Source organism: Panthera tigris, chromosome A3, assembly GCF_018350195.1.
Source record: "Panthera tigris isolate Pti1 chromosome A3, P.tigris_Pti1_mat1.1, whole genome shotgun sequence".
Taxonomy (NCBI): Eukaryota; Metazoa; Chordata; class Mammalia; order Carnivora; family Felidae; genus Panthera; species Panthera tigris.
The window spans coordinates 97246214-97265979 of NC_056662.1; the positions used below are offsets into that span (position 1 = coordinate 97246214).

General features: G+C 33.2%; 1 long non-coding RNA gene across 1 annotated transcript in view; it reads right to left on the reverse strand.

The window, feature by feature from the left end:
• The window catches only part of LOC122237047, a 45750-nt gene extending 26786 nt beyond the window's left edge, over positions 1–18964 (reverse strand). The window contains exon 1 of the long non-coding RNA XR_006215246.1: positions 18787–18964. This is a non-coding gene — a long non-coding RNA (uncharacterized LOC122237047). The remainder of the gene's footprint in view (positions 1–18786) is intronic.
• Between the last annotated feature and the right edge of the window lie 802 nt (positions 18965–19766).

Below are 19766 nucleotides of genomic sequence, written 5' to 3' on the forward strand. Positions count from 1 at the left end.
TCTGAAAGGAGGCTAGTGGGATGGTGCTTGCTCAGAAGTGAGCACTTTGTTTTTAGAATTCTGAATTTCCTCCCCTTACTGCCAAATCCACACCAAGTACAAAAATTGCATCAGATAGAGTACAGGAAACACTTCCAAGGAGAGAAATGCTACTCACATTCAAGTATGATAACGGTCTGCTTCTTTCGCCTTTTCCTTATTTTGCCCAGGAATGGAACAGGTAACCTTGTTCCTGCGCTAGCTTGTATTATGGGGAACTTACAAGAAGAATTTTCAATGTGTATAAAATTAAAGCTTTGAAATAGAAACAGAACATAGTTTTAGGAACCCCAGTGGGGCCGTTATTTAGGAATGGCTGAAAACCTAATACTGAGAAACTAATAACTCAGTAGATGGAAGTGGGTCTGGGTGGGATACAATAGGGGATTTTTTTTTTTTTTTTTTTTGCTTTTTGAAGAGTAAAACCATTTCCTGTTTCTAATGCTGAGTTAATTACCTGTAAACTAGTTACATATTAGTTTACCCAACAGATATTTACTGATCAGTCACTATGTACCCAAAATACAGCACCGGGAACAAAGCATGGGCAAGACTATCTTTCTGAGCTTGCAGGCTGACAGACATTACCTCAACTGACTGACTTCAACAGAATTAAGTCCTCCTTTTTTTTTTTTTTTTTTTTTTTATATTTCAAAACTTTATGCAGCTAGACAAATGGTATTTCTTTTTTTTTTTAATTTTTTTTAACGTTTATTCACTTTTTGAGAGACAGAGAGAGACAGAGCATGAACGGGGAAGGGTAGAGAGAGAGGGACACACAGAATCTGAAGCAGGCTCCAGGCTCCGAGCCGTCAGCACAGAGCCTGACGCGGGGCTCGAACCCATGAACTGCGAGATCATGACCTGAGCCGAAGTCGGGCGCTCAACTGACAGAGCCACCCAGGCACCCCGACAAATGGTATTTCTTACAAGGTTCAATCAGTTGCAGTTCCTCATTATTATAAAGATGTTCTCAATCCACTGTGGGACAAATATGTAATATCTAATTCTACAACTGAATGTTAGAATGAAACTGGACTCAGAGTAAATTCTGGTATCCTTGAACTGTGTGACCTTGATGTAAATTCCTGCCTCCTAAATGAAAATAATAGTAGCTCCCAAGGATCTTGTTGTGTAATAAGTATGTATACATACAAAATAATGATATATTAAATATATAGAATATAAAACACCTGATGCACAGTACATGTTCATTGATAACTAATTCATTTCCATATATATTTTCATTTATCTCCTGTGCCCAGACCACCAAATATTTTAAAAATGAAAATTTGGCATATGCTAATATAAAACTATTTTCTCCAGAGTGTTCCTATATCTCACTTTTACTAATTTACCTCCTTTCCATAGTCCTCTTTATTCCTACCCTTCAGCATTTTTCACCTGACTTATCTTATTCTGGGTTTAAGTTTTCCAGTCAGTACTCCTAGGTATTCAGACAACGCTTTAAATTTTTCTCCTCTGATATGTGAGCCTTTTTTGTTTTCTATATATGATTCTTAATTTGTCGTACACACTTCTCATTTCAATATCCAGGCTTAGAAGTAATTTAGACAATCAAGCTGGGTCTGTATTTGTTCCTTCTTTTGTTCTGTATATTAGTTACGTATCTGTTGTCATTAACAACCACAACACTCATCATCTACTTGGAGTCACATTCCTTTTTAAAGTCTGATCAAGGTCTGTGTGTTTCTTTTTAGATTTTGGAAGTCTGTTATTCTAAAGCCTACATATTTGTCTGAATTATACCTAGTTAAAAATATTATCAACTGCAGTTACTTTTTGCAAAGTTTGAACATTGCTAAGTTGTTCTTTCTAGTCACTAAGAGTTAAGCCCCTGTGTCCATCTAATACTTCCAAGGAATTGTCACTGATACAGGGCAAAGAATCCTTCATTAGATTTTCTGGTTTGAGTTGAGGGAGACTTCTGGTTCAAAGGATTGTTCAGACTTCTCCATCTTGCCTCTGTGCTCCTTCAGAGCAGCTAGTTCTGTCTGTCATGCTTTATGTATTGGCCAGGGTTCTCCAGAGAAACAGAAAGTATATATAACAGATGGGAGGGGTGGAGAGAGAGACATCCACGCACATTGCTTGGCCATGGTGTTATAATATTTAGGTACTTTGTGTACATTATCATATTTATTCCTAATGATAGCTATGCAAGTATCATTATCTTTCCCATTTCATACAATAGAAAACTGCTTTTCAAAGAGTTAGGGAACTTGTAAATATTTTGTTGAGTTAGTAGATTCAGAAATTACATCCCAGTTCTAGTTTAGTCTAATTTCTAGGTCCTTGTAATGCCCACTATAAACATATATAGGAAACCTAAAGGAAAATATCTTTGTTTACCTAAAATGAATTAATATTTAAGTATGAAAATTCAAATACTAATAACAGACTAGTGCGAAAGTATCTATCTGGTGGTTCTTGTACTATTAATATAAGACTATGTCTGATAGAGGCTGATATGACAAAGCACTTCCAGGAGTATTCTTATCATCTACCTTTCACCTTTCCTGTGTAATGTATTACTCTTAAAGTTCTGCTTTCTGAGGCTACAGATATCATCTTCATCAATATTATTCATAAATTAATTCTGTACCCATATAAGCTATGATTTTCAATAAATATTTATTTATTTATTTGTTTATTTATTTATTTATTTATTTATATAAGCTATTTTCAATAATGGTGTTAAAAACATGAGCTTTATTGGTAAGATCTGGTTATATTTTTAAGTCATAAACAGAAGTGTGTTTGGGAAGGGGCCTTTAGCCCTTTGTAAGCCATTATATAGGCATTGGCATTTTCTACTAATACATAAGGATAGCTCAAAGCAAAAGGTTTGGCATTATTAATAAAGAAACATGTCATTAGTGTTGACTCTTATTAGGCAATCTACCACAGATTAAAACTTGGTTGTATGCAATTTAAATTAGAAATAATTAAGTTTTGAAATTTTATGATATAACAGAGTAAGGAATTGGATAGTAGTCCAAGGAACTTGATTTTGTTTGGGTCTCTGGTCTATTATCAACTCTTAGTTGGAATTTGGGCAGATCTCTTCTCTCTGCAAATGAGTTTACTATCAAGTAGAGAGCCCAGGTGATATTAGCCTCTTTCAGTAAAAGATATTGCATTATTTGGCTAAAACAGTATTTCCTAAACTTTCTCCACATTTTGTAATTTTTAATTTTATTCCATCGTTGCCTTAAAGGTACCCATAGTATCAATTAAAACAGAAGGAGAAAAACAACAACAACAAACAACAAAAACAACAAAATAACCCTTTCCTCACTATCTCCTTCAGGTACTTGAAAAGGAGTATTGTCATCTCCTGAAACTCACAAATCACTAGATATTTGTCAGAAACAAGGGAAAGAAAATGTAAAAAATTATTATCACATTTAAAAACCAAACTAATTTTGGGGCGCCTGGGTGGCTCGGTTGGTTAAGCGTCCGACTTCGGCTCAGGTCATGATCTCACGGTCCGTGAGTTCGAGCCCCGTGTCGGGCTCTGTGCTGACCACTCAGAGCCTGGAGCCTGTTTCAGATTCTGTGTCTCCCTCTCTCTCTGCCCCTCCCCTGTTCATGCTCTGTCTTTCTCTGTCTCAAAAATAAATAAACGTTTAAAAAAAATTAAAAATAAAATAAAAACCAAACTAATTTTGTTTAAGAAACATTTTTGCATATTATAAATCAATAAAAATTACATAATTATATATACATATATATTAGAAAAACAAGATATAATCTTGTTCTTTAAAAAAAAAGCCCTACAGTAATATTAAGCAGATGAATAGTGAATTTCTTTACATATATTCTTTTTAAATAATGGCTTCTAAATTTGCTAAAATTTGATTTTCTTAAAGACCATCACAGAAAATGCTGTTATTATTTTCCCTGAATGAGTCAATTATTCTGAAAAATATTCATGTATTAACAAAATTGCACATCACATCCTTCAATTTCAATTTTCCTACAGCACAGCTGGAGCATTAGAGTGTTCTTAAATAAAAACTTTCTTTACATTCTCCTCAGTAGTTGAAGTTCTTCAAAGTAATTTAAGAACTGTGGTAAAAACTTTGTTCATTTTAGCCTTTTAGATGGGACTGAGTCTGCTAGCCAGCAGATTATTCATGGGGTTTCTACATTTCTAGAAATTTTTAGTTAAGATGTGTTTCAGCTCAGGTTTTTAGAAACATAAACAATATGCATTATGATACTATTTTTCTTTCTTAATATTGCTCAAAGTCACCTTTTCCTTTCTTTTCAATACACTAAAATTAAGAATTCATATATGTTAGTTCTAGGTAAGACCCTAAAAGTATCTTGTTCATTGTTGTTGTTTTTTTTTTTTTTTGAATTTTTTTAATATAAGTTGGGAAAATGCACATCTCACAGGAGAGTAATCAATTTACAGGTTATAGTGTGATTTTGCTTTTTAGCCATGACTCTGATTCCAGTGAAGATACTCCAGTATTTCTTGGGAATCTGATCCTCATCTTAGAAAGCTTTTACATTCATTCGTGTTACCTGACCTACCTACCTGACCATAACATAGACTCAGACAATTTAGAATACTTTCAAGAAAGGTAGTACCAACAAGATATTTTCTATGAAACCTTAGTTCTCTTGTGAATTAAACTCACAGGAATCCCCCTTTCACCCTATTCTGGCCAATTGAAACTTCTTTGGACCTATAATATAGAAGTTTGACTTCTATCTTCTGTTGAAAGAAATGCCTTTATGCTCACAAAGTTAGAATTCTCTCTCAGACTCCCACTGGATGCTAAGAGCAGTTCCTATTTGAATTCCTCACAAATGCAGTGGGCATAAGAGGATATGTTCATAAATACTTTATTGTTTTTAGCTGTACCTTAAATAATAAATAAGTTTGGTTTGCTGAATTTTGGTTTCTAAGCCCGAGTTCTATTTTTTCCCATTATAAAACAGCTTTAAAATGATAATTTTTTCCCTCCTAGTATCCATTGTGAATTATGAGTTAAGAGTATCCATTTTGAATTGATAAAATGAGAACAAACCTATTTAAATCAATTCTGAATTTTAGGCCAATGACAGGTGTTCTAGAAATGGACCATGGCAGATTTTCCAATACTGGTCCCTATATTCAGTCATAGGGATTATCTACACGTTTACATAACTTATGAGAATCCATTTCTATGCATATAATTAATTGTATTAGATAATAGTAGGCACTGAGTTTGGAAGCTCAACAGATTCTGTTCTAGTTTCAGACCTTGAACTTTCTTTTAGGCTACGGGACAATTAATATTTGTATGTTCTATGTGCTCATCTATAAAATGATGCTAAGGAATTGATTTTACTTGTCATATAGGGACTTTGGAAGTAAAGCTGTATACTTTACTTACAGCTCAGTAGGTTAAGCTTCTGACTTTGGCTCAGGTCATGATATCATGGTTCATGAGTTTGAGCCCTGCGTCGGGCTCTGTGCTGACAGCTCAGAGCATAGAGCCTGCTTCAGATTCTGTGTCTCCCTCTCTCTCTCTGCCCCTCCTCCACTAGTACTCTGTGTGTGTGTGTGTCTCTCCTCTCTCTCTCTCAAAATTAAATAAACCTTAATTAAAAAAAATACATAATATGTATGTATTACATGTATTGTTTATGTATGCATAATAATGCATGCAGGTACATAAACACACATATGCATAAGCAAACAAATACAAGAATGCTAGAATCTTTGGAAATTATAAAGATCTCTTTGAATTTGAAGTGGTAAGAAAATTTGATAAAATTATTTGAGCAACATTATTATTAAAAAAAGAAAAGTAGAGTGACTTCAAAGTAAGAATGTACCTTATAGAGATCATTCAGAAAGATAAAAAGGAAAGTCTGGATTGAATATTCTAGATAAGGAGTTATATTAGAAGCTACCTTTAAGGGAGAATAAATTCATTATTTGATCAATGTGAAAAAATGTTAGAAGATATAAAGAAATGTCAATCTCATTTATTCAGTTAATAAATATAATTTGGTCAATTATTCAGACTGGAAATAAGATTGACTTTATGGCTTCTACAAAGAATGGTTCAAAGCAGAGTTTAGGGAGGATTTGTTTCCCTGAGAAATATATTTTGTTGTGGTGGTGGAATTTTTCAAGTTTCTTACAATTATTTGGGCATATGTTGTTTAAACTATAAAATCCTTAATTATAATTTATTTGTCAAATGTATCGTTGAGAAAAACATATTTTTAAATTGCATGAAAAAACACCTTTTGTACTTTTATACATTGTATCAGAAACTCAAGAATTGCAAGGACTCATGGTGTTTATTGATGAAAAGGTAGATTTTTCTCTGTAAGTTGCAGCTCTGTGCCTTAATTCTCCTAGCTTAAGGATGCCTTTGTTTTAACAGACTCACGTTAACTATTAAAAATATAGCTTCAGTATTTTTCAATTCATGAGGATTATTTTCTCTCATGTGTAAAAGGAAATAAGTGTTACCAAATACAACTTCAAATTTAATCAAACATGGGATCTTTGTGGTAACAAAAATAAGATTAAAAAGCCTTTATGTTGCTCTCTTCTAGCTTCTACCTGAAGAGTATTTGGGGATTTTAAGACATCTCAATCCTTCCCACATTACTATGGTGTAATTAATTAGATTTTAAATCTCTGCTGTTTGGGCCAGAAGTCACACAAGATACTTTAAAATTGTTAATAATTTAGACTTTCTAATTTCCAAAGATGACTAATGCAGCCTAAGTATTGTTTAAGTATATGTTTCCATACAAGTTCGTAAATCTCTCATGCTTAAGCTCTCACCCACCCTGATGCTATCCCATATCTCCCCTCCCAGGAAATGTTCCACCATCCACCAAACAAGGCAGTAAAGACTGATTCAAGAGGACTCTGCTCCAGCACTATTTATAGCTTCAGTTCTGCCATGCACATGTTTATTTCTCACAAGTTATTACATACTAATATTACTCTTGTTTGATTTACATATATAGTGAAATGATTATCAAAATAAGTATAATTAACATCCATCATCTCATGAGATATAATAAAAAAAATTTCCTTATTCTTAGAATAAGAATGAGAATTGAGAATTCTTAGAATTTACTCTCAACAGCTTTTCAGTATATCATATAGTAGTGTTAACTGTAGTCATCATATTTTACATTATTTATATGATAACTGAGAGTTTGTACATTTTAACCACCTTTCTCTAATTCCTGCTCTCCCCACCCAGTACCTCTGGTAACCACAAATCCATTCTCTTTCTGAGTTTAGTTGGGTCTTGTCTGTTTTTAGATTCCACGTTTTAGTGAGATTATACAGTATTATTTGTCTTTGTCTGACTTATTTCACTTATGATAATGCCTTCAAGGTCCATCCATATTGTTGCAAATGGTAGAATTTCCTTCCTTTTATATGGCTGAGTAATGTTCCAATTGCATATATATTCTATAATTTCTTTGTCCATTTATCCATCCATTGGCACTTAGGTTGTTTCTATGTCTTGCCTCTCATAAATAATGCTTCTGTAAACTTGGGAGTAGAGATACCTTTTTGAGTTTGTGTTTTCATTTCCTTTGGATATACATGCATACTTCCATTTTATAACATCTTATTTTGTTGCACTCTATAGATAATGTGTCTTTTACAAATTAAAGTTTTGTAGCAATTCTGGGTTGAGCAAGTTTAATAGTACCATTGAGCAAACAGCATTTGGTCACTCCAGGTCTCTGTGTCACCTTTTGGTAATTCATGTAATATTTCAACCTTTTTCATTGTCATTATATTTGTTACGGTGATATTTGATCAGTGGTAACAACTCTCTGAAAGCTCAGATGATGGTTACCATTTTTTAGCAATAAAGCATTTTTAAATTAGGATGTGTACTGTTTTTTAGATATAATGCTATCTATGCTATACTGAATAGACTACAGAATAGTGTAAACATAACTTATATGCACTGGAAACCAAAAAATTCATTTGACTTGCTTTATTGCAATATTTGCTTTATATTAATGGTCTGGAGCCAAACCTGCAATATCTCCGAGGCATGCGTACATTTTCAGAAGTGGAATTTCTGGACGATAGGGATGGTCTATTTTTAATTTTTTGAGGAAACTCCATACTGTTTTTTCCGTTGTAGCTGACCACTTTACAATGCCATCAGCAGTGCACAGCGTTCTCTTTTTCCACATTTGTTGTCTCTTCTTTTTGTAAATGTCAGTCTTAATTACCTCTAACGTATAATGCTTCCTCAGATATGCTTCAAATATTTCCAGAAATTAGAAAAGAGTAAAAGATAAAGTTGTGCTATTGCAATAGTGAGAGTTTTTCTACTCCAGTTATGTCCAGGAAATGTGTTCAGCATGCCATTAGGACTGTTCTTCCAGTAGACACAAACCACTGAAGGAAGGAATAGGAAGAGGAAGGGAGAGAGGAAGTAGAAGAGACAGAGCAGACACACACAGGCATGTCAGTGATAAGAATTTTTGAGCCTGTCCAATTCCTCTTGAGTTGGAGAAATATTATTTTATAAACCCTGTGCAATGAGCATCTCAAATCTCTTCCCATCATCTCCCAGATTATTATTTTTTGCCTACCATCAGTAAGGTGGCCTTGGAGTTATGAATATTTATCAAATATTTTCAAAATGTCTAAAAAGATATGGGAAATATTATTAGAAAATTAATGAACTATAACTGTACATAATATTTACTTTAAATTTTTACAAAGAATGGGAAACAATGAAATGTACCCATTGTTCCCAGTCAAGTTGAAAAATTCTACTCTAATAGAAAGGTATTACATCAGGCAGAGGGTTGAAGTTACCTCAGAAAATAAATCATTTTTGAGCATAGTAATGAAAACTGTAAAGCACAGGACTTTTGGAAATTCATTAATTCAGATTTCATGACAACAGGACTAAAATATACCCTTGCAGTATTTACGTATGACAGGATTGCTATGTGGATTTTGGGCATAAACAGCTTTGATGGACTATGTCGAGGATAATAAATTGGGAGTTAAACTCCTGAAAGAGAACAAATGACTTCCATTTGCAGAATTATAGACTTATAAAATGCTGTACTACTGAAATAGCACCCAGTCCATGTTACAAATTTTATAAGTAAATAAAATGAATAAAGCCCAGAGAGGGGAACTAACTCACACGTAATACAACATGCAGTGAATTTCTTTAATGGTACATATTTACTTGTGTCATTTTGAATTTTAGAAACCTGACTTACACATATATTAGTTGTGTCATTGAGGCACTTGTCAAATCACAGAAGACTTTCTGGATTGGATTACTTGAGATTTTCTTAGTAAGAATCATTGCTAATTTAAAAATTAACTATGAAAACAATAGCTTTAAGCACATAGTATGTGAGATATATATGTGTATTTCATATATGTGTATATTTCATATATATATGATCATATTTAGAACTCTAAAATATAGGATTATTGGACAGAGAAGGATTCATTCATCTCCGGTGTAAAAGAGGGGTGCTTGTAGGATCTCTCTCTGGCATGATGGTAGGCAGAAATGATAAGTAATCATAATTCGGTACTTTGTATGAGATGGCTTTGGTTAGAAAAGTACAGCTGGTGTTTAGTAACAGTTTTCAGAAGACACTTAAAAAGAGTTTTAAAAATGGATATATATCACACTAAGTTCACAAGTATTACATGCTTTACTTGTTTCTCTAATATGAAAATTTACTTTGTTTTTTTGAGAAAAAATACACAATAATTAGTTGAGACTTGTTTTGAGAAAGGTAGTAAGCATTGACAAATTGTCATTTTAATCTTCTTTTCCTACTACAGAAGGTAAAAAATAAGTATGTGGTGAGTTTAGTTAAGAGAGACCAAGCCTGGGGCACATGGGTGGCTCAGTCAGTTAAGCATCCAACTCTTGATTTCGGCTTACATCAAGATCTCACACTTAATGGGATCCAACCCTGTGCTTGGGATTCTCTGTCCCTCTCTCTCTGCCCCCTCCCTCTCTGTCTCTCCCTAAATAAAGTGTGTGTGTGTGTATATCTATCTATCTATCTATCTATCTATCTATCTATCTATCTTATATAAAGAGAGGCTAAGTTTGTATAAGGGAATTGATACAAGCATCTCTTAGGGAGAAAAAGTGCCATTTAACCATTTTTAGCTTCAGCTTTCTCATTTGTAAACATGAAGATAAGAAAATCTATGTTTTAGGATAGTTTACTATATCAAAGGATTTATTGGTTTTAATGATATAGAAAATTATTAGAGCACAATAAATGCTTAAATAATAGTGCTATTAATTCTTAATGACATATCCATTAATTAATTGATGTTTTCATTTTACAGCACGCTAAATTATTTTAAATATTTTTTAGGGTAATAAGCCTGTATCATCTAATATATATTACATAATTAAATTTACATACTCATTTAAAATATCTTATCTTCCCATACTTATTTCTTCTAATTTATCCCTGATTAGGCAGTATAATGTGGTGGTTAGAAGTGTAAGTTCTAATATTAGAATGCTGTGGTAAATTCTGCTCTATCACTAACTGTACAATTTTAGAACTTAACCTCTCAATGCTGGGAGTTCATCATCTGTAAAATGGTTAAAATAATAGCACTTACCTCACATACTTTGATGTACTGTTTTGACAGGCAATATATTAATGTATTTAGAATAAGGTATGTTTTTCAGTATATATTCAATATATCTGGCTTATTTACTACATTTCTTTATAATGATGATTTTCATCAGCAGGAAAAAAGAGAGAGAAAAGCCTTTAATGTCAGAAAAGATTTTCATCAGCAGGAAAAAAGAGAAAGAAAAGCCTTTAATGTCAGAAAAGAGAGTGTCGAATTTGAGGAAGAACTTGGGTTAAAGATCAATTGTACATGCAAAAAGAAAGTTGACAAAATAGCAATGCACTGAGCAAATGTCATGGATCCTCAGCTCTAGAACTGGTTCTTGTTTGTGTATTTCAGGGACATACTGGGATTGATGTAGAGATTGTTTATAGATAAATTTAAACTAAAAGCTTCCTTGTGATTATAATAGTTTGGGAATATAGAAAGGATATTAACTATTCTTATTAATAAGCCATGCTCAGTATTTGTCTCCTTTTTTTCTTATGTTTACTTATTTATATCCTATTTTCTTCAAAAAAACACATTCAAGGCGACTTGCAAGGATCTGTAAACTATATTACAATAAATTGAAAGCAGATTAGAAAAGCGGAAGAAAGTCAATGTCTTAAGTCAATTATATCCATGAGGGAAGATAATGTGAAAAACATATCATAGTGTCCTTTCTAATTCCTAGAGGTGTAGTACACTTTGGACTTTAAATGAAACAAATTCTAGTCAAAAAATAAAACTGAATCTTTGAAGATTAAAATATCTTTAAAAGGAAATCATGCCCATATCTCAGAAGCACAAAATACTCTTGACCTGAAGACTGTATTTTTGTAAGGTGAGATTTTTCAGCAGTTTATATTTGTATTGCCCTTTTAAGTGGGCTATTCTTTAAATAGGCTTTTGGATTGTTTTCTGAAAATAAACATTCAATTGCTTTTTTCATCTTTTTTTTTAAATTTGAATTCCAATTAGTTAACATACAGTGTAATATTACTTTCAGGTACACAATATACTGATTCAACACTTCCATGTAACACCTGGTGCTCATCACAAGTGCCCTCCTTAATCCCCATCACCTATTTAACCCCCCCCCCCACCTCCCTTCTGGTAACCATCAGTTTGTTCTCTTTAGTTAAGAGTCTTGTTTTGTTTCTTAAGTTCCACATGTGAGTGAAATTGTATGGTAATTGTTTTTCTGACTTATTTTGCTTCGCATAGTACTCTCTAGCTCCATCTATGGCATTGTAAATGGCAAAATTTCATACTTTTTGATGGTAGAGTAATATATATATATACATATATATATGTAAATATGCATATACATATGTACATACATATACATATACATACATACACACACACACACACACACACATATATATATATATATATATATACACACACACACATACACATACACATATCACCTCTTCTTTATCCATTCATTAGTTGTTGGACGCTTGGACTCCTTCCATAATTTGGCTATTGGAGATAATGCTGGCTGGCTCAGTTGGTACACCATGCAACTCTTGATCTCAGGATTGTGTGTTTAAGCCCTACAGTGGGGGTAGATATTACTTAAAAACAAAACCTTTAAAAAATTGTAAGAAAAAGGTAGTTCCCTTTTTAACTTTTTGAAGAACCTCCATAACTATTTTCCAGAGTAGCTGTACCAGTTTGTATTCCCACCAACGGTGCAAGAGAGTTCCCCTTTCTCCATATCCTTGCCAACCACCTGTTATTTCTTCTGTTTTCTATTTGAGTCATTCTGACAGGTATTAGGTACTATATCATTGTAGTTTTGATTTGCATTTCCCTGATGATGAGTGCTGTGGAGCATCTTTTCATGTGTTTGTTGGCCATCTGTATGTATTCTTTGGAAAAATGTCTATTCATGTTTCCTGCCCATTTTTTAATTGGATTATTTGCTTTCTGGCTGTTGAGCTTTATAAAGTTCTTTATGTGTTTTGGACACTAACTCTTTATCAGTTATGTCATTTGCAAATATCTTCTATTCTGTAGGTTGCCTTTTAGTTTTGTTGATGGTGTCCTTTGCTATGCCGAAGTTTTTTATTTTGAAGTCCCAATAGTTTATGTTTGCTTTTGTTTCCTTTGCATCAGGAGACATATCTAGAAAGATGTTGCTATGGCTGATGTCAAAGAGGTTACTGTCTGTGTTCTCTTCTAGGATTTTTATGGTTTCAAGTCTCAGATTTAGGTCTTAAATCTATTTTGAATTTATTTTTGTGTATGGTGTAAGAGAGTGGTACAGTTTCATTCTTTTGCATGTTGCTGTCCAGTTTTCCCAACACCATTAGTTGAAGAGACTGTCTTTTTCCCATTGGATATTCTTTCATGCTTTGTTGAAGATTAATTGATAGTTATGGGTTCATTTCTGGGTTTGCTTGTCTGTTCCAGTGATCTGTGTGTCTATTTTTATGCCAGTAGGATACGGTTTTGATCACTACAGCTTTGTAATATAACTTGAAGTTGAGAATTGTGATGCCTTCAGTTTTTCTTTTCTTTTTCAAGGTTGCTTTGGCTATTTCGGGTCATTTATGGTTCCATACAAATTTTAGGTTTTTGTTTTTGTTTTGTTTTTTGTTTTGTTTTTGTTTTTAAGTAATCCCTATTCCCAACATGGGGCTTGAACCTAAGACCCTGAGATCAAGAGTTGCATGCTTTACTGACTGAGCCAGCCAGGTGTCCCAAATCCATATGATTCAGTAAAATTTTTACATTTTAGTAGTATTTATCTTTGATTTTCTAATATTCATGATTTTATTATTTATAAAGATAATTTTGTTTCCACTTTATCATGATTGTGATTATAGCACTTGTATTTTCTAATTGCATTTGCTCATCCTTCTAGAACAGTGTTAATATTAATGGAAAGATGGACATTTTGCCTTCCTTTTTATTATATCAGTGATGTTTTTTGTTTTTCAAATTTTAAAGATGATTTTAGATGTGGATTTATGTGCAGTTATTCATGCAAAATATAACATCCATGTATTCTATCTAACTTATTAATATCCTATGCCATTTTCTGCAGTTGTACTTATCCAGGTCCAGATGAATCTGGATTTCTGAAAGGTCCTGTATGTCCTTATCATTAGTGAATGGCTTCACTGTGATTTTTATTGTGTATGGGTAGAAGTTTAATATTTATGTGAACCAAAATTGATAATGAATGTTTTTAAGTTTTAGTCATACATCAAATGAATGTTACCAATAGTTCATTGATGTTAATTGTTAAGGCAGTAAATTTAATATATGTATAATCTCCTGGATTTCAGTATATTTCTGATTGCAACATCTTATGTGGATTACCATTCTAGAATATCCATAAATGAGTTTGCTGTTCTCTGGCTGAATAATGCAGTCATCTCACGTGGGACTAAAAAAATCTAATTAAAGGTGCTTGATTCCAAAGGAAGAATCTAAAATCTATGTGAGCCTTAGACAGTGACAAGTATTTCCCCAGAGCTCAGTGATTGCCTGGACTCTTTGTTTCTGCGGAAGGAGACACCTAAGTGATTAGTGATATTACCCCAGTTCCATCATTGACCAGGTAGGAAGTCTTGAAGTGGACTCTACTAAAATATACGAAAATAGTATTAATCTAGGCTACTTTAATTTAGATGTTAGAGAAAATTCTGACAAAATACTGATAAATGTGTTTTACAACCCACCCAAAAACATTATTTTTGACATATGATTAGAGGTGGTGATGTAAGCAAGGTAGCAGAGTAGGAACCCCTAACCTTTGTTCCTCCATAGAATCACTGATCTAACAATGATTTTGGTAGCAAAATGCCTTGAAAGGAAATGAAGAATGCAGAATAAAAAGTCAGAATACTCCAGAGGAGCACAAACTGAGAGTAGTCATATTTATATGGATAAGAGGAGAAATTTGACATTACTCAGGTGAGTTCCTCCTTCAAACCACCTTAACTCAGCACTAAAATGATTGCTCAGCCCATCATTTCTCCCACTGGGGGAAAAGTGAGATTGGACTGTGCATCTGGTCACTCAAGGCACACACCATTGGGCTTGTTTCTGTCTCACTTCATTCCAAACACTGAACAATCCCCTGGAACAGCAAAGAGCAAAGGAAAGAGGAGGACATCTCCTGCAGCAAGTGCTACTCTGTGAGATTTGGAAAACACACATAACTGAGACTTTTTTCTCCATGAGAGAGAATGAAGTGAAGGAAGCCTTATCTCCAGAATTTCAAAGCACCCTCCATGAAACTAAGTTTCTGTCTTACCTCATACTGAGTAGGGAGCAACCTGTGGAACCTGGGTTCTTGGAACAACTAGCAGTAAATTCAAGGGGAGAGCATCTTCTTATGGCTGGTGCTGATTTCCAAGATTGTGAAGAGACACAGGACAAAAATCTACATCTTCAAATGCATAGACAATAAAGCAAACATACAAGGAATATGCAGAATCTAGAAAACATGACACAATCAAAGGAAGAAAATAAATATCTACTAACCAACTTGAGAAAATTGGAGATCTGTGAATACCTGACAAGAATTCAGAGTAATCATCTTAAAGAACCTCAGTGAGTTATGAGAACACAGACAACTAAACAAAATGAGAGAAACAGTAAATACAATGAAAATATTAACCAAGAGAAACAATGAAAAACAACCAAATAGCAATATTGGAACTGAAGAATACCATAACTGAACTGAAAAATGCTCCAATTTTGTCCAGGAAATGTGTTCAACATGTCATTAATATTGATTTTTCTAGCAGACAGAAACCATTGAAAAAAGGAGAAGGTTAGGAGGAGGAGGAATCAGAAGAGGAGAAGGGGATAGAAAACAGTCTCATTTAAAATAGCATAAAAGAACAATTAAAGAGACTCATAAATATGGAGAACAAGCTGAGGGTTGCTGGAGGGGTTTTGGGAGGGGGGATGGTCTAAATGGGTAAGGGGAATTAAGGAATCTACTCCTGAAATCATTGTTTCACTATGTGCTAACTAATTTAGATGTAAATTTTAAAAAATAAAAAATAAAAACAATTACACATGAATAAATTTAATCAAGGTGGTGAAAGATTTGTATAATTAAATCTATAAAGCACTGATGAAAGAACACAAAGACAAAAATTAATGGAAAGACATCCCATATTCATGGATTGGAAGAGTTAATATTAAAATATCCATATTACCTAAAAGAGTCTACAGATTTAGTATAATCCCTATCATTATCCAATTTGATTTTTCACAGAAATAGAAACAAAATCTTAAAATTTATTTAAAACTACAAAAGACCCCAAACAGCCAAAGCACTTTTAAGCAAGAAGAGCAAAGTGAGAGGTATCATACTACTAGATTTCCAAATACACTGTAAGTTTACAGTAATCAAAACAGTATGTTACTGGCATTAAAATAGACATTTAGACCAATAACAGAATTGAGAATCCAGAAATAAATCCATGTGTTTATGGTCAAATGATCTTTGCCAAAGTTGTCAGGGACACACCATAGGAAAAGAATAATTGTTTTAAAAATTGTGTTGTGCGGACTGAATATACACATGCAGGAGAATGAAATTGGGCCCTATGCCACACCATAAATAAAAACCAGTTCACATGGATTAAAGACTTAAATGCAATATTTGAAACTGTTAAGACACTAGAAGAACATATAGGGGGAAAGCTTCTCAACATTATTTTTGGCTATGATTATTTTTGATGTAATTAAAAACCACAGGCAGCAAAAACAAAAATAGGCTAATGGGACTGCATCAAACTAAAAAGCTTCTGCATAGCAAGGAAACAACAGAGTGAAGAGGCAAGCTATGGAATGAGAGAACATGTTTATAAAGCATACCTCTGATAAGGAGTTCATATCCAAAATAATGTATATAACAAACTGAAACAACTCAGTAGCAAGAAAATAACCTGATTAAAAATTTTCAAGGACTTAAATAGACACTATAAAAAAAAAAAAAAGAAAAGCAAAAACAAACAAAAAATACATACAATTGGTCATCAGGTATATGCAGAGGTGCTCAACATTACTAATCTCAGAGAAATGTAAATCAAAACCACAGTGAAATACCACCTTATATCCGGTTATAATGGTTATTATATATAAAAAAGGGTAACAAGTGTTGACAAGAATGTGGAGAGAAGGGAACCCTTGTACACTGTTAATAGGAATGTAAAATGCTGTAGCCATTTTGGAAAATAATATGGAGATTTCTTTAAAAAATTAAAAGCATATCTGTCATATGATTCAGCAATCCCACTTCTGGTTATATATTTAAAGGAAATTAAATAATTATCTTGAAGAGACAACTGTACTCCCATATTCATTGCAGCATTATTTATAATAGCTAAGATATAAAAATAAGCTATGTGCCTGTCAGTGAATGAATTGATAAATGTGATATATGCGTATGTATGTGTGTGTGTGTGTGTGTGTGTGTGTGTGTGTATGTGTATGTGGGTATACATATATGTCTGTGTGTTTGTGTGAGTGTGTGTGTATAAATGCTGGGATATTTCTCAGTCTTAAAAAAGAAAAATCCTGCCGTTTGCAGCCATATAGATGTACCTGGAAGACTGTATGCTAAATAAAAATGGCAGGCACAGAAAGACAAATACAGTAGTCCCTCCTTATCTACAAGGGAGTCATTTCAAGACCCCTAAAGGATAGTGCATCATATACTATGCTTTTTTTCTGTATATACATAGTAAGATAAAGCTTAATTTATAAATTAGATACAGTAAGAGATGAGCAGCAATAAATTAAATAGAATGATTATAATAGCACACTGCAATAAAAGTTATGTGAATGTGGTTTCTCTCAAAAGATCTTTCTCTACTGTACTCTTCTTGTGATATGATATGATAATATGCTTATATGATGAGATGAGATGAATGATATAGGCAATGTGAAATAATGTAGTCTACTATTGGCCTTCTGGGGATGTGTCAGAAGGAGGATCATCTGCTTCTGGACCACAGTTGACCATGGGTAACTGAAACCATGGAAGGCAAAACAATGGATCAGGGAATACTACTGTACTGCCAGGTATGTGTAGAATCTAAAAAGTTGAAATCAAAGAAGCATAGAGTAGAATGGGGAGATATTGGTCAAAAGTTAACAAAGTTTCAGTTAAGTAAGATGAATAAATTATGGAGGTTTAATGTATAGCATGATTTTAATTAATAATATTGTATACTTGAAATTTGTAAAGAGAGAAAATCGTAAGGATTTTCACAAATAAAAAATTTAAAAAGAACATATGTGATGTGATGGATATGTTAACTACTTTGGTTGTGGTCTTCCTTTAACAATGTATACATGCACCAAAAGAATATATACATTGTATGCCTTGAATATACAATTTTCATTTGTTAATTACACCTCAAAAAAGCTGGAAAAAATACAGTTCAGTGCACAGGAAAAAAAGAAAGACATGGCTGGATAAATTATGTCAATAAAATTGTCCCATCCTTACTTTCCTGAAATACACTCTATTGATTTATGACATGATTTTTAAATGTAGTGTTAGATTATATTTCTCTGGAAAACTTTTTAAATGTAAATATGTCACATCCTCTTTTGAGCTCTACTAGGAATCAATAATTTTGGTTTGGGAATGTGACTCGGACATCTGGACTGACTTCTCCCCCCTTTCCCAAAATGAAATAAAGAAAACCAACGCTATTGCTTCATATTGAGCACAATAGTCCTTTTTATTTTTATTTTTTTAGTTTTCCTCTTTATCATTAATTCTCAAGTTTCTTTCTTTGATTGTGTTTGTAGAAGACAGTACTTCAATTCTCTGCTGCATTGGCACCAAGAGAAATCCAAACCATATTCATTTGTCATTATTTCCCTGGTATTTACTTCACTGTGTCTGGAAAGCTTTGCATTTGACCCTGAATAGGCTGCATCACACACACACTTCCATGGAAGTCGTATCCATAACTGGCATATATTGGGAAAATTACACTGATTTTATTTATTCAAAATATCTAAAATCAGTAAAGTTACCAAACTTTTATTAAATTCTGTAAGACATTAAATTTGCATACCAGAAGCACATAAGGAAACTGCAAAGAAGACTTCCATCAGCTTTAATAGTCAAATGGCCACAGGCACAGCCTTATTCCATGATTTTGCTAGTATCAAGATTCAGGAACATGGTATCTTCTTAGTAAACATTTGGCATTTGTTCGACTGCTGTAGGCAAGTTCGCAGTGCTTTGCATATAAATCATCACATTATTCCCTGTGTGCTCCTGGTAAGGTAGATAGAAATTATCAACACTATTTAACAAAGGGGTCACATATCTCTGTGTCGTCAGCAACTTATGAGGAACAAAAAGTGAACATCTTACTGTAATGTTAGGTAGAAATAATCACACGGCTTTATAAACTTTTGTTTTATGTCTGTAGCAATTAAGAAGTAAAAATTAATAGAGAAGAATAATGTCTTTAAATTTATATATCACAGAAGGTTAAGATAGGTTTTTTTTTTTTACTAAATAACCAAATACATTTTCTGTGTACTAGACAAAGTAGTAAAATATTCATACAGAAAACACAAATGCTCTACAAACACTTTCATTTGTACATGGACATACTTTTTTTTTTTTCTATCAAGTAGCCAGATCATTAGTGCTCAAGTCCAAGGAACCATTTAAGGCAATGTGATCACAACAGTTCATTAAATAAATATTTATTAAACAATTACTTGTTTTTTTTCCCACTGCTGTTGGCTCTGAAAATAAGTTGTTGCTCTCATTTTTTAAGTGTTCTCTTTCCCCTTGGTGAGAATGCTAACATTTACTTTTAGTAAGAATTGCTAAGTTGCTAAATGAATGACCCACAAAAGTTTATCTGTTTGGTTATGATTCCAGGACGGGTCGTTGGTGGCAGAAAAGGGGTGTAATTGGACATGATGAAACTGAGGCACCTGTGCAATACCCAAGTGGTCTCCAAGAGACAGTTGAATGCATTTGTCTTTGGTATCAATCTAAACAGAATGAATAAGGGTCAGTTTTAAAGTCAGT